The 5,561-nt window shown below is 36.9% G+C and overlaps 1 protein-coding gene and 1 pseudogene across 5 annotated transcripts in view; both read left to right on the top strand.

Annotated features, from left to right (window-relative positions):
- Positions 1 to 5,561, top strand: part of LRBA (LPS responsive beige-like anchor protein) — a 736,826-nt gene that overhangs the window by 516,200 nt on the left and 215,065 nt on the right. The window lies entirely within an intron of this gene.
- Positions 118 to 816, top strand: LOC100960060 (annotated as a pseudogene).

Genomic DNA, 5,561 nt, shown 5'->3' with positions numbered 1-5,561 from the left:
CAAAGCTAGCACTGCCATCTCCCTTCAGTGGCCATCATGATTACCTACCTGGACCTCATCAGCCACCATGAGATGTTTTCTCAAAGCTAGCACTGCCATCTCCCTTCAGTGGCCATCATGATTACCTACCTGGACCTCATCAGCCACCATGAGATGTTTTCCAACATTTACAAGATCCAAGAGATCACTGAGGGCCTGTGCCTGGAGGTGGAGGGGAAGAGGGTCAGTAGGACAGAGAGTAACATTGATGATTCCCTCTTTGGTAGAAATGCTTCCCCTGAAGGCCCCGAGGGCAAAAGTACAGAAAGCACAGTAATCACTGGTGTTGTTATTGTCATGAGCCATCACTTGCAGGAACCTTCACAAAAGAAGCCTACAAGAAGTACATCAAAGATTACCTAAAGTCAACCAAACGCAAACTTGAAGAACAGTGACCAGAAAGAGTGAAACCTTTTTATGATGTGGGCTGCAGAACAGATCCAACACACCCTCGCTAATTTCAAAAACTATTAGTTCTTTGTTGGTGAAAACATGAATCCAGATGGCATGGTTGCTCTCCTAGACTACCTTGAGGGTGGTGTGACCCCATATATGATTTTCTTTTAAGGATGGTTTAGAAATGGAAAAATGTTAACAGATTTGGCAATTACTTTGGATCTATCACGTGTCATCTTTCCTGGCTGCTGCTTGTCATCCACACAATACCAGGACTTAAGACAAACAGGACTGATGTCATCTTGAGCTCTGCATTTATTTTGACCGTGATTTATTTGGAGTGGAGGCATTTTTAAGGAAAAAGTATGTCGTGTAGGTTGTCTAAAAATAAAATGCATTTAAACTCATTTGAGAGCATGCCTCTTAGTTTAATACGTGTTCAAACTAAATCCATCCTGTAGTGTTCCTGGAGAAGCTAGAGACTGGTTGTAGGCCACTACTAGAAAGTATAAGACTGTCATCAGATAAATTCTATAGTAGAAACTATTTCTGAGACTGGAATATAAAAAGGAATCTATTTAATTCTGAGTTACAGTAAAGGGAGAGACCATGCTCATAGCAGTGCTAGCACTTGAAGTGAAGCCTTAACATGTTTCATTACCTACAGCACAAGTAGTAACTGTGGAAGAAATTACCAAGAGAATAAAGAGACTAATTCAGTTGGAAAGAAAAATTACATGCTTATGGATAAATTTGAAAATGTGTTTATAAGATATATACATTGAAAATTATAAAATTGTTTAGGAAAATTAAAATCTAAAAATTAAAAGTCATACAATGCTCGTGAATTGGAAGACAATATTACTAAGGTGGTTTTGATTTGCATTCTCTAATAATTAGGGATGATGAGCATTTTGTCATGTATTTTTTGGCCATTTGTCTCCTTCAAAGACGGTCCTGTTTATATCTCTTGCTCAGTGACAAATTGAATAATTTTTTAATACCTGACAATACCAAGAGCTAATGAGGATAAGGGTATCTGGAACTTTACATGTTGCTCATGGAAAAGTAAAATGGTACAGCCTCTTTATGAATAATTTGGCCACTTCATTCAAAATTAGCCATACACTTTACCAGATATCTTCTTCTACCTTAGAGAAACGAGAATATATGTTCATTCATGAATGTTTATAGCAGCCATATTCATAACCAGAAAATATTGAAAATAGCTAAGGCGGTTATCAGTTGGTGACTAGATAAACTGTGATGTACCCATACAATAAAATATAATACTTAGCAATAAAAAAGGAATGGAGTACTGATAAGCACAACAATATGAATGAATTTGAATAGTAGTATGTTAGGTGAATGAAGCCAACACAAAAGACTATATCCTATATGATTCCATTTATATGACATTTTGGAAAAAAGCAAAACTGTTGGGATGGTAAACAGATCAATGGTTGCTAGGAGCTGTGAGTAAAGAGAAGGAAGATATATGAGGGAATCTTTGGGGATTATGGAAATATTCCATGTCTTAATCGTTGTGGTGTTATCTAATTGTATATGTTTGGAACTCATTGCACTATATACCTAAAAAGAATGAATGTAAACTCTATGTAATTTGTAAATTACTCTTCAATAAACCTGATTTTTCAAAATAGAAAATGGCAAAGAATGTAAAATATTTATGAGGATATATAGCAGGGGTCTTCAAACTTTTTAAATAGGGAGCCAATTCACTGTCCCTCAGACCATTGGACTGCAGGCCCCAGGTTGAGTTGGCTGCTAAGCAGGACAGGCAGTGGCGGCAAAAACACCCAGTGGGCCAGATAAATGTCCTAGGCGGGCTGCATGTGGTCTGCAGGCCGTAGTTTGAGGACACCTAATATATAGCTTAGGAACTTAATGTATATCCTGCTTATTACCCCTAGGCATTTACTAAAAGTAATGAAAATATGTATACCTATATTCACTCTTAAGCAAATATTAATAGCAGTTTAATTCCAATCTCAAACTGTAAACATTTCTGATACCCATCTACTGTGAGTTGCTGAACAGATTGTGGTACATCATACAATAGAATACCACTCAGAAATAAAAAGGAACTGAATACTGATATATGCCAGAACATGAATGAAACTCAGAAGTTTGTGCTAAGTAAAATAAGTTAGGCATTCTGGACTATATATAGCAAAGCCATGGTATGATGTGTATAGCTATAGTTATATCAAAGTATTGAAAAAGCAAAACTGTACAGTGACAGGAGGTAGATTATTGGTTGCCAAGGGTCGAGAATTGAGACAAGAGCATTAGTTGCAAAGGAATAGGAGGGACCTTTTAGAGTCTATATTATTGTTATGTGGTTTTAGAAATATGTAGCTTATGAAATTGTACACACAACTTTGGTAAATATTATGTTAAATTAATCCCAGTCAAGGTTATTAAAAAAAAAATCACCTCTCTCAATAGAAGACATACAAATGGCCAGTATGAAAGGTATATAAAAGTATGCTCAATATCATTAGTCATCAGAGAAATGCAAATCAAAACTACATTGAGATATCATCTCAGCCGGTTTGTAAATGGCTGCTATCCAGAAGACAGGCAATAATGAATGTTGGAGAGGATGTGGAGAAAGGGGAGCCCCTGTACTGTTTCCACTGTTGGTGAGAGTATAAATTAGTGTAACCACTATGAAGAACAGTATGGAGGTTCGTCAAAAAGCCAAAACTAAAACTACCATATGACCCAGCAAACCCACTGCTGGTTATATATCAGAAGAAAAGAAATCAGTAGAGCAAAAAGATACATTCCCTTGTTTATTGCAGCACTGCTCACAGTATCCAAGATTTGGAATCAATTTAATTGTTCACCAATGAATGAATGGATAAGGAAACTGTGGTACATTTACACAATGGAATATCATTTAGCCATTAAAAAGAATGGAATCCTGTTCCTTGCAACAACATGGATAAAACTGGAAAACATTATGTTAGATGAAATAAGACAAGCACAGAAAGACAAGTCTTGCATGCTGTCATTCATATGTGGAAGCTAAATATTAAAATGATTTGATCTCATGGTGACAGAGAATAGAACAATGGTTACTAGAGGCTGGGAAGGGCAACCAGCAGGGAGGACAAAACTGGGGTGATTAATGTGTACAAAACTATAGTTAGATAGTTAGAACAATATTTGATAGCACAACAAAGTGACTGTAGTCAACAGTAAGTTATGGTATGCTTTAAAATAACTAAAACAGTGGAATTGGAATGTTCCTAACATAAAGAAATGATACATGCTTAAGGTGTTGGATACCCCAGTTACCCTGATTTAATTATTACACATTGTATGCTATTTCAAAACATCACATGTAGGCTCGGCGCCTGTGGCTCAAGCGGCTAAGGCGCCAGCCACATACACCTAAGGTGGCGGGTTCGAATCCCCAGCCTGGGCCCGCCAAACAACAATGATGGCTGCAACCAAAAAAATGGCCAGGCGTTGTGGCAGGCGCCTGTAGTCCCAGCTACTTGGGAGGCTGAGGCAGGAGACTCGCTTGAACCCAGGAGTTGGAGGTTGCTGTGAGCTGCGATGCCATGGCACTCTACCCAGGGGGACAGCTTGAGGCTCTGTCTCAAAAAAAAAAAAAAATCACATGTACCCATAATAATTAAAAATAAAAAATTTCAGATAAAGAAAAAAAGAAGCTCTCTAAGCATATTTAAAATATCTACATCATATGCATTTATTATATGCTCATTTTAATATGAATATGTTAAGCATACTTAACATGTATACTAAATTAGATCAAATTTTCTCCTGGTAAAGGGAGTTTGGAGAGTGTGCTGTGTGCTGTGTGCCGGTCAATTGGCTATATTCAAATAGTCCCTTCACTAATTATTTTCTTTTGTAGTAGGTATTGATTCACCATCAATACAATTTAGTTAACTAAGGACCAAGAAGAGAGTAAACATATTGACTGAAAATAATAGCGGTGAAAACATATAATTTACTTTTAGCATACCTAATTTTATATTGATTTGAGCTATTTTTATTATGATTTATTTCAAAAATTTAAGGTAATATCTTATTACAAATGCAGTTAAAATAGAATGCACAAACAGCAGTCAGGATGTAAGCAGGAACTTCAGTAAGCCTGGAGCTGGAGGGCTTTCAAAGATGAATCACTCACATGCTCCTTAACAGTCAGCCTCCATTCCCCACTGAGTCAGTATCTCCATCTGTTCCTTGAGTGTCTACATGACATTGAAGCTGGCTTCCTGCAGAGCAAGTGATCCAAGAGAGAGTGAGGCAGAAGCCCCAATGTCGTTTTATGACTTATCCTTGATAGTCACACTCCATCATTTCTGCCACATTGTATTCATTACCTGTGTGTCACTGAAAACAACCCAAACTCCAGAGGAGGGAAATTAAGCTCCACCTCCTCTGGATATGTTTCAAAAACACTACCACAGGTTACAACTTTCATGTAAACAGAGCTAATAAAGTTGTCTTTCTGTATTATTAGCAGTAGTTGCTTTACAATGCCAATAATGATATTGATTAGATAACTTTTACAATTTAATGAGGATTTCAGAGTTTAGGAAGAAGCAGGCCAGAAGAGCAGAGTAGATTTCTTATTTTAATAAAGTACACTTTTTCTCCTGATTATCTCTTTAATGCAGACAATCAGTAGTTATCTACAATAAAACTATTGTAGTTTTATTCATCACCTCGTTTGTGTTATCATACCTGGGAATTCTTTGTATGTTTCCCCATGGTTAATTAAAAGCTAAATGTCATAACTTATTAATAAGTCACTTAAATAGATTTTTATCACTTACAATGTATGAAGCACCGAGCAGTGTACAAGATAGACATTATTTTGCCCATACATGTTTAAACAAATATGTAAACTAAATAGCAGTGATAAGTAACAGGAAGGATGTAGTTAGGGTGTTTTGATAGTGATTAGAGGAGTGGAGATGGGTTGTTTTGAATAAGTTACTTAGGAACGTCTTCTTATGTGACTTTTTTGAGATAAAGAAATAGAACCAGGCTCGGCGCCTATAGCTCAACCGGCTAAGGCACCAGCCATGTACACCTAAGGTGGCAGGTTCGAA

The sequence above is a fragment of the Otolemur garnettii genome, unplaced genomic scaffold, assembly GCF_000181295.1.
Source record: "Otolemur garnettii isolate 467f Iridium unplaced genomic scaffold, OtoGar3 scaffold00041, whole genome shotgun sequence".
Classification (NCBI taxonomy): domain Eukaryota; kingdom Metazoa; phylum Chordata; class Mammalia; order Primates; family Galagidae; genus Otolemur; species Otolemur garnettii.
This window is presented reverse-complemented; position numbering and strand designations above follow the sequence as displayed.